Genomic DNA, 16,838 nt, shown 5'->3' on the forward strand with positions numbered 1-16,838 from the left:
TTCTTTCTTTCTTTCTTTCTTTCTTTCTTTCTTTCTTTCTTTCTTTCTTTCTTTCTTTCTCTTTCTTTCTTTTTTTTTTTAAATGTAGGCTATATGTGACAGCTATATGTTAACCTCTGAGTACTGCTTTAGCTACATTCCATAAGTTGTGGTTATTGCACCTTTATTTTTGTCCATCTCAAAGTTTCTTTTTTCCTCTCTAATTTCTTTTTTGATTCATTGGTTACTTAGCAGTGTGCTCTTTCACTTCCACATTTTTGTTAGTCTCCTAAATTTCTTTCTGTGATTGATTGCTAATTTTATTACATTGTGGTCAGAAGAATCTACTTTGTATTGTGACAAGTCTTTTAAATTTATTTAGATTTTCTTTATGGCCTAGTTCATTCTATCCTGAAGAAAGTCCTGAGGGTAGTTGAGAGGAATATATATTCTGCATGGGTTAGGTGGAGTGTTCTGTAGGTATATAGTAGGTCCAGTTCGTTTATAGTGTGAACTCATTGAAATTCTGCCCACTTGTCTATCCATGATTGAAAGTGAGGTATTGAAAGCTCCAGCTATTATTGTTAAATTGTCTAGTTCTCTTTGCTTCTGTTTTAATATCTATTTTGTCCTGAAATTCATGTAACCACTACAGCTTTCTCATTGTTGCTGTTTGCATGATGTATTTTTTTTTCTATCATTTCACTTTAAATCTTTTTGTATCTTTGATTCAAGAATGAGTCCCCTGTAGATAGCATATATTTGGATCTTGCTTGTTTGTTTCTGTATCCAGTCTGACAGGGTCTGCTTTTTAACTGGGTTATTTAATTCATTCACATTTAATTTCTTGTTTATATGGTTGGATAGTTGGACTTAGACTTAACCATTTTACTTCTTGCTTTCTATGTCTCATGCTTTTTTATTCCTCTATTCTTCATTTACTTCATGATTTTGCATTAAGTGAATATTTTCTAATATAACATTTAAATTTATTTACCAATTTTTTTCACTATGTACATATTTTTTAGTTATTTCCTTAGTGATTCCTTTAGGGTTTGCCACACATACCTTTACTTTTCAGATGTTTCAGACTTACACAAACTAAATTCCAGTGAAATATGGACATATTATAGGGGCGCCTGGGTGGCTCAGTCGGTTAAGCATCTGCCTTTGGCTTGGGTCATGATCCCGGGGTCCTGGGATCGAGCCCCACATCGGGCTCCCTGCTCAGCGGGGAGCCTGCTTCTCCCTCTGCCTCTGCCTGCCTGCCTGCCTACTTGTGATCTCTCTCTCTCTCCCTGTCAAATAAATAAATAAAATGTTTAAAAAAATATGGACATATTATTCCTATATGTTCACTTTTCCTCCTTTATGGCATTATTATTATACATACTACAACTGTATATGTCACAAACCCAAACACACCTTGTTATAATTATTACTTTATATAATTGTCTGTCTTCTAAAGAAGCTGAGAGAAAAAGAGAAACAAGTATATATTTAAAGCTTTTGTTATATTAACAGTCTTATTTAAAACTTCTGGTCCTCTTCATTTGTTTCTGTAGATTCCAGTTACCATCTGGAGTCACTTGCTTTGCCCCAACAGCTTTGCTCCCATAAACTCCTTTATGCTGTTATTGACAAATATGTTATGCTCTAAATGTTATGGGCTGAAAAATAAAATTACACACATTTTGTATTATATAATTGCTTTTGAAATCAGTTAAGAGAAGAACAGAGAAGAAATATGCATTTATGCTATCTTTTCTAAATGCATATTTAACTTTGTCACTGCTCTTTGTTTTTTCATGTGGATTCAAATTGATATCAGGAGTCACTTTGATCCTGAAGAACTCCAATTAATTTATCTTGTCAAGTATGACTACTCACAAAATTATCTCCATTTTCAGTTATCTGGGAACACTTTTACCTTGACTTCTAATTTAAAAAATAGCTTGGTTTATGGGTTGGTATTTATTTTGTTCTTTGAGCACTTTGAATATGTTGTTCTCCTGCCTTTTGATCTTTGTTGTTTCTGATGAGTCATGCTTTTACTCTTCTTGTGGTTCCCTTATAAGTGATGAGTCATTTTCTTTTAGGACTATCAAGATTTTGTCTTTGTCGTTGCCTTTTAGTGTTTTTATGTGATGTGTCTGTAGTGCATCTCTTTGAACTTATTCCAGTTGAAGTCTGTCAAACTTCTTGAATGTGTAGATCCATGCTTATCATCAATTTAGCAAGTTTTTAAGCTATTATTTCGTCTAATATTTTTCTGCACTTTTCTCCCTCCTTTCTTTTGACACTCTTGCTATGCATATGGTGGTGCCCTTGATGGATCCCACTTTCCTTTGAGGCTCTGTTCATTCCTTTTCATTCTTTTTGTTCTTCATTCTTCAGGTTACATGATATCTACCAATCTATCTTTAAATTTACTAATTCTTTTTTCTGCCAGTTCAAATATACCAGTGAAGCTATGTAGTGAATTTTTCAGCTAGTTATTATATTTTTCAATCCAGAATTTCTTGTTTATAATTTCTGTCTCTATATTGATTATCCTTATTTGATGAAACATGGTCATCATCATAATTTCCTTTGCTTTGTTAAGCATGGCTTTCTTTAGTTCTTTGAATATATTTGTATAGGTTACCTTGAAGTATTTTTCTGTTAAAACTCATGTCTGGCTGTTCTCACCAGTGGTTTCTGTTGTCTGCTGTTTGAACTATGTAGAGGTCAGACTTTTCTGTTTCTTTACATATCCCATAAGTTTTTGTTAGAAAGTGGACATTTTAAGTAATGTATTGTAGCGAATCTGGATCCTGCTCCCCTTCATGGCTTACTATTGTTATTTTTTTGTTTAGTAAGTAGCTGGATTATTTTAGTGACTTTTTACCCAAAACTGGGTTCACCTCTTGGTGGGTGTGGAGTGAAAAGACACAACCGAGTCAAAAAATAGGAAAAGAAAGGGTTTTACTTGAATCAAGTAAAGGAGAACACTGGGCATCTTTCCCAAAGCAGTGTCTTCCTGAACAACAAAATTGGGACATTTTAAGCTCAGGGTGTACTCAGATATAGAAAGGGAGGGATACAGGTTAGAAGTGGGGCAAAAGTCATCTTACAGTGACTGAGTCCAGGTCAAAGTCATGATGGCCAACAGAGTCAGTATTCTGGCTCTGGTGGGTCTAGTATCTGATTGCTCAGAGAAGTTTAGATCCTGCAAAGGTAACTTAAGAATGTGCATCAGGTCAGACTTCACTTTTGAATCAACACTGGGAGTATTACTACTGATTTATTGTCTCCAATAGGATTAGGGTGTTTCCTGGCCTACAGGAGACTGCAGCCTAAAATGACTTTTCTTATGTCAAGAAAGGTATGTCTGTCTTTATTTTTCCAGGGACCCCTAACTCTTTCTGCTTACAAAGTCAATTCCTCCTCCTTTCACCTCACAGTGTGAATATCCTGATATTTTTCCTTGGTGGCTCCTGTCTTGGGCATGAGCACAGTCACCCTTGGAGGGGCAGTTTGGGTAGCTTCTCTTTGACTGTCTCTTCCATCTCTTAAGCTTCATTAATTGCTGGTGGATTGCTTTATTGTTCTCAACAGTATCTTGTGGCACAAAATATTTCCCACACTGATCTTATTAAAAACTCTTTCCTTTAGCCTGGGTGGCTCAGTCGTTAAGCATCTGCCTTCGGCTCAGGTCATGATCCTGGGTCCTGGGATCGAGCCCCTCATTGGGCTCCTTACTCCGCAGGAAGCCTGCTTCTCCCTCTCTCACTCCCCCTGCTTGTGTTCCCTCTCTCACTGTGTCTCTCTCTATCAAATAAATAAAACCTTAAAAACAAACAAACAAACAAAAAAAACCCTCTTTCCTTTAGAGGGATAGATTTTTCCATCGGTGTTGACAACCCCCAGAAGGGCTATTTATTGTCTCTTTCCAAGGTCATTTCTGGTAAACTTGTGCCCTACAGTTTAGCTCAGAAGTCTAATCAGTCTACCAGTATCCTCTCAATTGCTTTTCATCATAGCCTCCACTGATCTTGAGTGTGTCCTTAAGTTTGAGGTTCTCTACATTTTGTTGTGAGTGAAGTGAATTCCTTTGGGAAGAAATTTGGAGCTCTGTTTTTATGGCTTGTTTCTCCTCCCGAGCAAAATATAAGCCCAGGGTCAGGGGCTGGGGCTGGGGACAGTGTGATGCTTCTGTGTGACATCCCTGCTTTGGAAATTCTGTGATTGGTGCAGTAGGGAGAGCTGTAGCCTCAGGTCTTTTTGGCTTTCCTCTCCCAGAATGGATTCCTCACCTGATGAGCTGGGATGTCAATAATCCCATCCCCAGTATTCTCAGGGCACCCCAAGTAAATTCTCTATCATATGAGTAGGAGCTAGGGAAAAGGAAGCCCCATCTCCCACTCAGCCCCAGCCTCTCACCCAGAACTTAGCTTCTACCACAGATAGCCACAGTAGTGTGACAAATGCTGATACCCTGTCCCTCCTGGGAGATACTGCAACCTTCCAACATGGAATGTTCTTGGTCGCACCCATCTGGAGTGGAGTTTCCATCACGCTAAGCTTGGGGGAGAGAGAAGGAGTGGGTTGTACCACAAATACCACAGAATGCTTTTACTGATTTTTAGTATATTTTCTTGAATAAATGTTTCTTCTTTTGATACCCTTAGGATCATTTCCAGATAGGTATTTTCCTGTAATTTTCAGCAGTCTCACTGGGGACTGGGTCCATAGAGTTCTCATGTCACCATGCTGCTGGTGGAGCTCCCTAGAAGTTTTTATATTTTTATTTATTTATTTATTTATTTATTTATTTATTTATTTATTTATTTATTTTATTTTATTTTATTTATTTATTTGACAGACAGAGACACAGCCAGAGAGGGAACACAAGCAGGGGGAGCAGGAGAGGGAGAAGCAGGCTTCCTGTGGAGCAAGGAGCCCAATGTGGGCCTCGATCCCAGGACCTGGGATCATGACCTGAGCCAAAGGCAGACGCTTAACGATTGAGCTACCCAGGTGCCCTTTTATATTTTATTTTTGATAACCTTATATTTGTCCTCCTCCTGAAACCTCTTCTCCAAGATGAGTGAGGCCTAAGCTGTTGATCTGGACTGGGGTAAAAGGGTGGAGACCTGATCTATGGGGCAGCTATAGGACAGAGGGAAGTTGCAACCCAAGGTCAGGTGAGATTGAGCCTGAAGCCAAACAAGTTGCAAACCATGGGTAGTCCAGATCTCTGGTCCAGAGGAAAGGATCCAGCACAAGGAACAAGGCAGACCAACACATTTAGAAGGCTGAGCTTGGAGAGGTGTCCCTAGGTGGCATTGGACATTAGGAGGAAACCTCTAATATTGTGGAAACTCATGTGCAGGGAGGGCTCTGACATTCTGACAATTCAGAAGGATCTTGTACAGTGATTTTTGACCCACAGGTTAACTGTAATTCACAGTTCTAGCACTTTTTGTACATTCTCATATTTTCTTTTATTGAGTAATATTTCCATTCGATGGGGAATATCATGTATTTATGATTTCCTATTTAAAAATATATTTTAGACATTCTTCATACTTCATATTACATTTTTTAAGAAGTATATGTGTATATTTTAAAAGATCTCCAGGTTGCCTTAAGGCTATTGACTTTATTACTTTGAATTTTATCTGTGTCTTATTACATTCTGAAATGTAATGATTATCTGGAGGTTCTTTTTTTTCTTCAGTGTTGAAATTAGTTTGGAATGTCATATAAAAAATAGTAATCAAAATTATTTAAGACAGTGAACCAGTGTTCATTCTTTTTATGGAATTTAAAGAAATAAAGAAAAAAAGATATACACACAGGTGTGTGTGTGTGTATTGTTATATATTTATGTGTGATATGTGCGTGTGTGTGCATATATATATATATATATATATATATATATATATATATCTCAGATTTCCAACATTGGAAAAATATTGTTGTTTTTTTTTTAAGGATTTTATTTATTTAACAGAGAGAGACACAGCGAGAGAGGGAACACAGGCAGAGGGAGTGGGAGAGGGAGAAGCAGGCTTCCTGCTGAGCAGGGAGCCGGATGCGGGGCTCGATCCCAGGACCCTGGGATCATGACCCGAGCCGAAGGCAGATGCTTAACGACTGACTCAGGCGCCCTTGGAAAAAATATTGTTAAGTAATTTATTATAGTCACATAGGCTGGAATATTTCAGATCATATACAAATAATACTTTCAAAGAACTTTAACAGCATGAAAATTCCTATCATAGGTAAATAAAACAAAGCAAAATAAAAGCAAACCTGGTACAACTTTATGTATAGAAGGATACAATAAGTGTAACCTCCCCAACTGTCCACCTCCACCAAGAAGAAGAAAAAAGGAAATCTAAACAAAATAAAAATTTGGAAAGCAAAACAGTATCTCAAAATATTAAATATATATATATATATATATATTTACTTTTAGTGGTAAGAATATAGATTATAGTAAACTTGAATTAATTGTTTGGGGAAAAACATGAGGTAAACATAAAATCGGCGTTGTAACGTGGTTTTTCTCTTACATACAGACCAGCACACAACTGTTTCTCCCAACTGCTCCCTTGACTCCCTGCTTTTCCGGTAGTGATCAAAATGTCATGTTCTTAGATGTAGTCATTTGCACAGTGCAAAATAAGTTGTCTCCACTTCACGTCACAATCAGGTATTTTGATAATCGAAGTCTGGATGATTGAAGTACCCCATTAGAACCACCTGGTCCAACTTTGAAACTTCTCCAAATTAATTTCACATTTATGACTCATTTGAGGAGCTACTTTGGATTTCAAAACAAAAATTTATGTTAAATAATCATTTACTTTTAGACTGCTTTGATGAACAGATAAGTGTTTTCTCTCGCTATGCTATAAATAATATTGATAAATTACTCCATATACTCAATAATGACATAAAATATGGGAAATTTCTTAAGATTATATAAATTTCATAAATTAGATTTAATCATTACTTATGGAATTATAATTTATTAAGTCCAATAATGTTCTACATACATGTCAAGTTAGGTAAAAGTGGGGTGCCTGGGTGGCTCAGTCGTTAAGCGTCTGCCTTTGGCTCAGGTCATAATCCCAGGGTCCTGGGATTGAGCCCCGCATCCGGCTCCCTGCTCCACGGGAAGCCTGCTTCTCCCTCTCCCACTCTGCCTGCTTGTGTTCCCTCTCTCGCTGTGTCTCTCTCTGTCAAATAAATAAATAAAATCTTAAAAAAAAAAGTTAGGTAAAAGTTGTAAAAAGTATAAAAAGGGAGTGATAAGTTGCATTTGTCAAAAAAATTAATATCCATAGTTATAAACATGTAGGGCTATATGATAAAAATGGATAAGTATAGGAAACATACATTCAAATACTAATGACCTTGAGGTCACTGAGGTTCAAAGGTGGTGTTACAACTTATTCTACTTCTCCAGCCCCATCAGTGAGACCCGTGGATTATTTCTGCCAGTAATACCATCAAGATCAATCTAAACCACCACTACTCCTGTGAACTACTGAGCATTCACTAAAGTGTTTTTTCTGCTTACATTATTTACCGTACTGCAACCCACTCCCCACCCTAGAACTGAGTGGTACAACTAAGTTGTAATGCTCCCCTTCTCACTGAGAATGGAGTCAAGGGAGCAAGACCTGGTCTCTGCCTCCCTCTGACCTCATCTCCTGCTCTCTCCCTCTTTCACACATCTCAACTACTCTGTCTTCTTTCTGTTTCCCCATTTCTTCTGCCCAGACAGCCTTCCCACAGTGCTTGGAGTCCTCCTCATCCCCTTTACCTCAGAGGCCCCTCCCTGAGCTCTCACTAACAGAGATGTGTGACCTCACCCCCTGTCACTCTCTACCACACCACGCCGGTTTATCCCCTTACAGTGTTGCCATGACTTAAACGTATTCCCTCACATGTGTGCTTACCTGCACATCAGCTGCTTCTCTCTTTGGGAATTAGTCCCCATGCCGACAGGGAGCCTCTCATTCTTGTTCCTTCTCTGTCCACAGTAACTCACACATTGCTGGGCACATTCTTGACACTCAGCAAAAACTGACTGTGTGAACGAGTAAACTCATTTCAAGTCCAAAACATTTTCTGTTTCCAACCTGACTTATTCCTGAACTCTTTAGTGACTTCTCCAGTATTTTCATAAAAAAATAATTCAGTCTTGCACAATTCACAGCGCTTACCAGAGCACATATCCTCCCCAGACTGTTGAATCTCAGATCTGTACCTCTGAAACAAATAATGCAATATATGTTAAGGAAAAAAAAAAAGAAGAAGAAGAAGGTAGCGGGAGGGGAAGAATGAAGCGGGGGAAATCGGAGGGGTAGACGAACCATGAGAGACGATGGACTCTGAAAAACAAACAGGGTTCTAGAGGGGAGGGGGGTGGTAGGATGGGTTAGCCTGGTGGTGGGTATTGAGGAGGGCACATTCTGCATGGAGCACTGGGTGTTATGCACAAACAATGAATCATGGAACACTTCATCTAAAACCAATGATGTAATGTATGGGGATTAACATAAGAATAAAAAAAAATAAAAAAAATAATAATTCAGCAGTTCAAATTTTCTGAGTGAATGAACTCACTTTAATTCCCGCCTGTGGCATTATGGTGATGAGAACAGCCTGGGAAGACCAAGAGGGTCAGAAGCACAGTGTCTGGGTCCTTCTAAGACCGTTAGTGATGTCTCAGTGTCAAAGAACTTATACTGTATAAGTGAACACTCATCCTTTAGCTCCTTGAAACAAAGAAAAGTGCAGGCACACATCTGCACTGTCTAGGCTACAGTAATATGTCTGTGATAAAGCACACCAGTTCACCATCAGGGGTGTGCCCCAGAGTCACAGATAGACGGTAAGCAAAAGTATTCATCCTAGGCTCCTCTCCTTGGGGACACTCTGGATATTCTGCAGGCTGGGGGAGGGGGGAAGATTAAGGATCTCTGTGTGTTGACCATCCTGCAGAGATGCTTTGATGAACGCAAGACATTGAGAACAACCTACTGAGACGAGATTGGGCGCGTTCAGGGTGGTATGGCCGTAAACGAGAACAACCTACTGAGAGATCATAGCTTCTTTGCAAGAGAGGTGTTGGTAACCACAACTTTCTACTCAGCTGGCCATTATCAGAGAAGACATTAGCCGAATTCAAACACAGGGTGACCATCAGCAATTCTTACAACCCTGAGGTCTTGGAGATATACAAAGAAAAATCTGGAAAGGTTTTTGACTATAATTTCAGTGATAGTGCTGTTAGACATTATAAATCCTGGAGGCTACTTTAGAAGTGCTTTCTTCCCAAAAACCAAAATTTCATTTTTGAGGAATGAGGGGCTCAACAAATTTAAGCACTTTGCTTAAGCATCCACAACCATGTAGCATGCGCTGCGACATGTTTCCCCACATCTTCTCACTGAAGAATTTCCAATTCCATGCCGGATTCCTGTATTTTGGAAATGTTACATTTATTCACCAGTTTTGTGAAGCAACACTGTGAAATGAAACTCTGAAATGGGTGAATGTACTAAATTTCAAAATATTTTAGCTTTACCATTGGTAAAAAGTTTATGTTATTTGGAATTACAAAAGTCATAGATCTATCTGTGTGAGATTTGTTGCTGGAAAAGTATCACATCACTCTTTCCTGAGCTTAATCCTGGCTTCCAGACCTTCTCTGCAGGTGAAATGTATGTCTGCCGCTTGATTTGGGCCCTGGCGGCAGGGCCTGGCTTGAATTCATTTTCACTGACTGCAGCTCGGATCCTTCTCAGTTACTTGTCTCTCTGCCCTCATGTCAATTTAACGCACCAACCTGTACACATATATTCTGGTTTTCCACATTCTGATAACTAAACATTTTTAGTACACTTCCTAGTGACCAGAAAAGTCAGGTTTTAGATTTTTTTCTGAAATAAATGTCATCTCTTTTCCCTGAAAGGCATCGGGTTTGATAGCAATCTTTCTCTTCATCCCTGAGGGACACATCATCATTTCTGTTTTAGGGGGTGGGGAAGGGAAAATAAGAAACCTTGTATTTTATTTGAAGTACTTCTTAAAATTCTTTAAACATTAATAAAACTACCTGCATTTTCAATCTACAGAGTTCCAGCACTCATGTCCGTGCTTGGAAAACACGTTGATTACAGGGACAATACAATTTGCAAATTTTCTTTTTTCATTAAACACTTGTTAAAAAAATAAGATAGCAGGCCCCCAATGGAGTTGATTATGCTGCACCCTACATCGCCAAACCAAGATTTAAGAATGGTTTTGGCTCTCCCAGAAGTGGAATCTTCAGATAGTTGATTGATCAGGAATCACCTGATCATCTGCCCGATTAGGTCCCTGCGGTCCCCTAAAGAAAGGGACCTTGCAGTCAGCAACCTGCCTTTTTAGCCATCACAGCTTCCTTGTCCCTGCTTTCTTATGTCTATAAAAGTCTTTCATTTGGGACAGCTCCCTGGAGCTCCTTGATATCTGCAAGATGGAATGCAGACACATTTGAATCGATTTTTGCTCAAATGCACTCTTAAAATATTTAATATGCCTCAGTTTCTCTTTTAACACACTATACCTTTCCATGCTATACATAATATTTTTATTTTATTAAATCAACTCAGGTTCCTGTTCATAGTCTCCATGCATTTTGAAAGCCAAAGCACCATTAGTGATTGTTGACTTCATCCATTCGATTCCATTTTGTTGAACACGACCCTGCAGACATTGCTGGAGGGAGACCCAGGGAGGCAGCATGGCCTCCTTGGCTGTTGTCACAGTGAGAAACAAAGAAATTTGAGTCAACAGTTAAGGGTCTGCAACATGTATTTGAAGAGCAAATGACTCGGGAGGGTTAGGTAATGTTGTTAGCATTTTGAAGGAAAGCATCTGGATTGATATTTCAAGGTGAACAGAAGTGGGTGAGGCAGACAGGGCGAGTGTGGACATTGACTACAGGTTGGGCTGGTGGAAGAAGGAGGGGTGAAAGTTTCTAGGCAGAGAAAGCAGCATTCTGAAGTCATGCATGAAAACAACAGAAAATATGGCTCTTTCAAACAAAAGGGTTGGATGTGTGTGGCTGAAACTCAGATGAGGGGAGATTCTGGCTGGTCTGGAAAGTATGTTAGGAGAAACGTGATACTACATAAGGTGGGTGGAGGGGAGTTTTGACATTTATCCAGAGAAGAGTGAGAGCCCAGATCAGTCCTAGAGGGAGGCCCAGGAAGCCCAGGATGCCTGGAATGTGGAGGACAGAGGTAAGGAACTAGGATTCACAGCCAGAGCTCCTGCTGGGAGTCTCCTGCAGGAATCCACAATCCAAGCCTGGGGTGATGGGCGACAGAGAAGAAGAAGTGAAGTAGGCAGATCCAGGACGTGGTTAGGAGGGAATATTGACCACGCATTCGGTCACTTAGGGGCAGAGGGTGAAAGAAATGAAGGGGGAAGATTAGTCTCATGCTTGGACAATAGCATGGTGACTAAGGAGTCTGACCCGAGGCCAGAATCTCTTGTGTCATGGCTAAGGCCTGGCTTGGCAGGCCTCCTAGTGGGGAAGCTGCCTTCTGCACAACACGATCAGACTCTCCGACCCCTCACCCCCAGCCAGGTTCCTACGTATACACCTGCATTACTCACCCAAGTGCCTCCTGATCAGGCCGTGTCTCCTCTGACTCGGTATCTCCATCCCTTGTCCTCTCCTCTCCTCCCACCGCTGATGTATCTGTGAGGATTGAAGAGGCTCGGGATAGGGGCTAGAAGGAAGTCCCTGACCCCAGAGCTGAATCTTTAAGAACAAAGATTGCTGGCTAGAAGGCCTGGAGAGAGTAATGGTGTGTGATCAGGGAGCTCTGAATTGACAAACGAGGCAGTAGCAATGGGATTGAGGAACAGGGAGACCATAGGGCCTCCCTCCTGATCATGAGCTATGCAGAGGGGAAAAATTCTTATTTAGGTAATAATACCGTGATTAGATTTCAGTTTTTTCAAATATTCATTATTCATCACATTGGATTTTATTTTGGGAAGGGTTCATTCTGTTTTCTAGATTTTTCTACCTTTTATTCCAGTTATTATAACAGAATGCTATGGTCTGATTGTGTATGTCCCTGTGCCCCCCCCCCCAATTCGTGAAATCCTAAGCCCCAACATGATGATATTAGGAGGTGGGGCCTTTTGGAGGTGATCGGGTCAAGAGGGCTCTTTTATAAAAGAGGCCCCAGAGAGTTTGGATTGCTTCTTTTCTCTTGAGAGCCCTGACTAATACAGATTTAGGTACCGGGAGTGGCTGTAGAGGAACAGAATCTTGAGGTACATTTTCTGCATAGGTTTTGTGGTTTCTGGAATTGACTTCCAACTCAGATTAGAGTTAAAGACACTAATGTCTCTATTTCCAATAGTAAAAAGAGCACCGATAGTCCATGGTATGAACTGACAATAGAGATACACAAAATATCACCAATGGATACTCTTAATCAAACACCTATAAGAAACAAGGATCTGAGTGACCCTGTATATGATACTTTTAAACATTTTTGTCAAACTAATGGGTACAAGGAAATTGACTGGTTGTTTCTAATGCCACTGGACAAAGTAAGGAACAGAAAAGAAAGGATGAGATTCACATTGCCAGCTCAAGCCCCATGTACATGGTCTGAAAGCTTCTATGTCTGCCCTGAAAGAGACCCATTCTGTAACCCCTGGACAGTGATTACTGAAGACCAAACCCAGAATCTCATACCGGCAAAGGCTCATTTACAAGGCTTATTGAATTCTTAGCCTCAAGTGAGGGCGTTGTTTGGAAAAAAAATGGGATCCTGAAGTTGGAATGGGGACATGTGGGAAGACCCAGATGAAACTGGAAACATTAAGCCCCTACATTCTGATGCATCTCCTTTGTCATTAGAAGCAGATTCTCCTCCATCACTTGAGGGTATTAACTCTGCATTGTCTGGGGAAACTGTAGTGTCCTCCACTGAGGTGGTTGCCTTGCAAGATAATGTTGCTTTCCCTCAGAATCCAACCCTACCATCCCTCTTTGCTTCTAAATCTGCAGCTTGACTAAGTCTCAGCAGTACTCTAAAGGTGAGGTACAAAATAAAACCCATAAGGAGGAACTACTTAAATTTACTAATTTATACAGGCAGAAGTCTCAGGAATAAGTGTGAGAATAGATATGAAATGTGTGGGATAATGATGGAAGGAACATAAAACTGGATCAGGTCAAATTTACCAATATGGGCCTATGTAGGAGAGATTCTGTACTTAATGTAGCAGCTTGGAGATTCAGAAAGGCTCTAATGCTTGGTTGGTTGGTTGGTTGGTTGGTTGATTGGTTGGTTGGCTGAAATGTAAACCAAACAGATGACTAATATGGCACTGTGAGGTAATAGAAAATATATGGTTAACCCTTGAACAACGCAGATTTGAACTGTGAGGGTCAGACTTTTCTGATTGCTGCTTGGCTCTACTGTCACAGGGACCACGCCCACCTTGCGTTTGGTAGTTGAGTGCCACCACTTGGTCTCTGCCACCTCAGGATCCAATTACTCCCATTGCATTTAGGATTCCCAATTCAGTGGCTGCAGTTTCCACTGGAAGATCTGACCTACAAAGAACAGCAATCACAGAGCTCTTTAGAGATGCTGAGGCTCCCTGCATGAATTCATTTCTCACAGTTACGGTGAAAACTTGTTCCCTAGGTCCTCCCATGTAGGTCTGAGGTCTTAAATGACAAATCCATTCTAACATTCCAATCTCCCTAAGCCTTTGAATGCATTCCTCCACGGTAGACCAAGGCAAGTTTGGCATTTCTAACTTACTCACCATAGGCCATTCTGACACACACACACACACACACACACATTTGTCTAAAGAAGGCTGAGGGGATGGAAATTGAGTTAATAATTGATCATGCCTACATGAGAAAACCTCCATAGAAATCCCTATAGAATGGTGTTTAGAGAGCTTCCAGGTTGTGAACACATCCACACCAGGAGGGTTATGGGCCCCAATTCCACAGGGATAGAAGTTCCTGCACTTAAGGACCCTCCCAGACCTCACCCTATGTATCTCTTCATCTGGATATTTATCTGTATCTTTGCCATATCCTTTAATATACTGGGAAATGTGTTTCCCTAAGTTCTGTGAGCTGCTCTAGCAAATGATTGAATCCAGGGGAGGAGGTCATGGGAACCTCCAATTCCTAGTCAAGTCAGACAGAAGTTTTGGGTAACCTGGGGACTCACTACTTACATTTGGTGTCTGAAATTAGGGGACAGTCTTGTGGGACTGAGCCCTTAACCTGCGGCATCTGACACTATTTCCAGGTAGAGAGTATTAGAATTGAGTTAAATTGTAAGACATCCAGCTGGTATCACAGAGAATTGCTTGGTATGGGGAAAGAAGACCACACAGCTGGTGACCAGAAGTTTCAGAAGTCTGATGAGTGTGGTATAGTATAAGAGTAAAGGAGAAACAGAATGGGAGACTGAGGATTTTTTCCTAACACAGACACCATTCCTCAGGGTGATAGCCAACTACTTGGTGGTAGATAGATTGCATTGGACCACTTCCATCATGGAGCAGGCAGCATTTTGTTCTTACTGGAACAGACACACTCACTTTGGATAGAGATTTGCCTCCTGCACACAGTGCTTCCGTGTAAACTACCATCTATGTACTACATTCATGCACCCACAGAATGCCTTATCCACTATCATGATATTCCATACAGTATAGATTCTGATGAAGGAAGTCACTACACAGCAAGTGAGCCCCTGCTTATGGAGCTACCTGGTCTTACCATGTTCCCCACCACCCTGAAGCAACCACCTTAATAGAATGATGGAGACTCAGTTAAAGAGCCACCCAGGTGCCAATACCTTGCAGGGCAGGGGCAAGGTTTCCCAGGAGACTGTATACTTTGAATCAGCGTACAACATACTGTGCTGTTTCTCTCACACCCAGGATTCCCAGGTCCAGAAATCAAGGGGTGGAAATGGGAGTGGCATCATTCACTACTACCCTCTGGTAACCCACTAGCAAAATATTGGCTTCCTGTTCCTGTGATCTTATACTCTGATGGCCCAGAGGTCTTAGTTCCAAAGGGAAGCTTGCTTTCACCAGGAGACACATTGATTTTATTAAGCTAGAAGATAAGATTCTCACCCGGCCATTTTGTACTCCTCATGCGTCTGAATCAACAGACGAAGAAAGGAGTCCCTGTGCTGGTTGTGGTATTGATCTTGACCTCCATGGGAAAATTGGAGTGCTACTCCACAATGCCGGTAAGGAAGCATGTGCCTGGGATGCAGGAGATCCCCTAGGGTGTCTCAGTGTTACCAGGCCCTGTGATTAAGATCAATGGAAATCTATAAGAAATCAGTGCAAGCAGGACTACTAATGGCCTGATCCCGTCAAGAATTAAGTTAGGGTCGCCGAAACATGGCCCCAAACCAAGGTCAGCTGAGGTGCTTGCAGAGGGCAAAGGAAATATAGGATGGGTAGTGGAAGAAGGTAGTTATGAATGCCAGCTACGGCCATGTGACCAGTTACAGAAACAAGAGTATTTCTTACTATTATATATATATGTATGTATATATATATATATATATATATATATGTATGTATATGTGTGCATTTGTACATACACACACAAAAAATCTTTGTTTTCTTCCCTGTTATCCTCTTATCATATGACATAAGATGTGTTGACTTAGTATCAGAATGTCATCATATTTAAGTTTGATTAACTTTATATCCTAATATATAAGTTATAGATATCAAGAGAACTAAATGTCAGCCAGAGACTCTCCATCCCTCTCCTACAGAAAAGATTATTGTGTTTTGGTTATGCTCTACGGTTGTTTATATTAGGTGGAAGTATGATCTTATCATAGTCTTTATTTGGAGATTAAGTCTAGTTTAAGGAGATGCAGATGGATGCCAAATTGACAGGGGGTAGACTTGTGATGGTTAATTTTATGTGTCACTTGGGAGGGTGTTTTTAGATGAGATTAACATTTAAATTGGTGAGTTTGAATAAACAGATAACCCTCTATAATGTGGTCATATGTATTCAATCAGCTGAAAGTCTGAACAGAATAAAATGACCAGCCTACCTGAGCAAGAGGGAATCCTCCATCAGATGGCCTTTGGACTTGAGCTGCACCATACTTCCTCCTGGGTCTCCAGCAGACTGGCCCACACTGCCGGTTTTGGATTTACCAGCCTCTATTATTGCCTAAGCCAATTAGTATAGTATATCTCTTTCTATATATGCACACGCATCATATTGCTTCTGTTTCTCTGGGGGAAACCAAACTAATACACCACATCGCACCTGTTTAATTAGCATCTCCCAGAGTACCTCCCAGTTAGAATGCTTTAAAAACTCTCCATTTGAAGTCAAAATCCCCAAAAAACAAATAATCCGATTTAAAAAATGAGCAGAAAACGTGAATAGACAGTTCTCCAAAGAAGACATCCAGATAGACAACAGACGCATGAAAACATGTTCAACATCACTGATCATCAGGGAAATGCAAATCAAAACTACAATGAGATATCACTTTACACCTGTCAGAATGGGAAAAATCAAGAACACAAGAAATAACAAGTGTGGGCAAGGATGTGGAGGAAAAGGAACCCTCATGTACTCGTGGTGGGAATGCAAACTGGTGGAGCCACTGCGGAAAACAGTATGGAGATTCCTCAGAAAAATAAAAATAGAACTATTCTGTGACCCAGTAATCACACTATTGGATAATTACCCCCCAAAATACAAAACACTAATTCAAAGGGATACATGCACTCCTATG

This window comes from Mirounga leonina, unplaced genomic scaffold (genome assembly GCF_011800145.1).
Source record: "Mirounga leonina isolate KUSES-001 unplaced genomic scaffold, KU_Mleo_1.0 Mir_199, whole genome shotgun sequence".
In the NCBI taxonomy this organism is placed as follows: Eukaryota; Metazoa; Chordata; class Mammalia; order Carnivora; family Phocidae; genus Mirounga; species Mirounga leonina.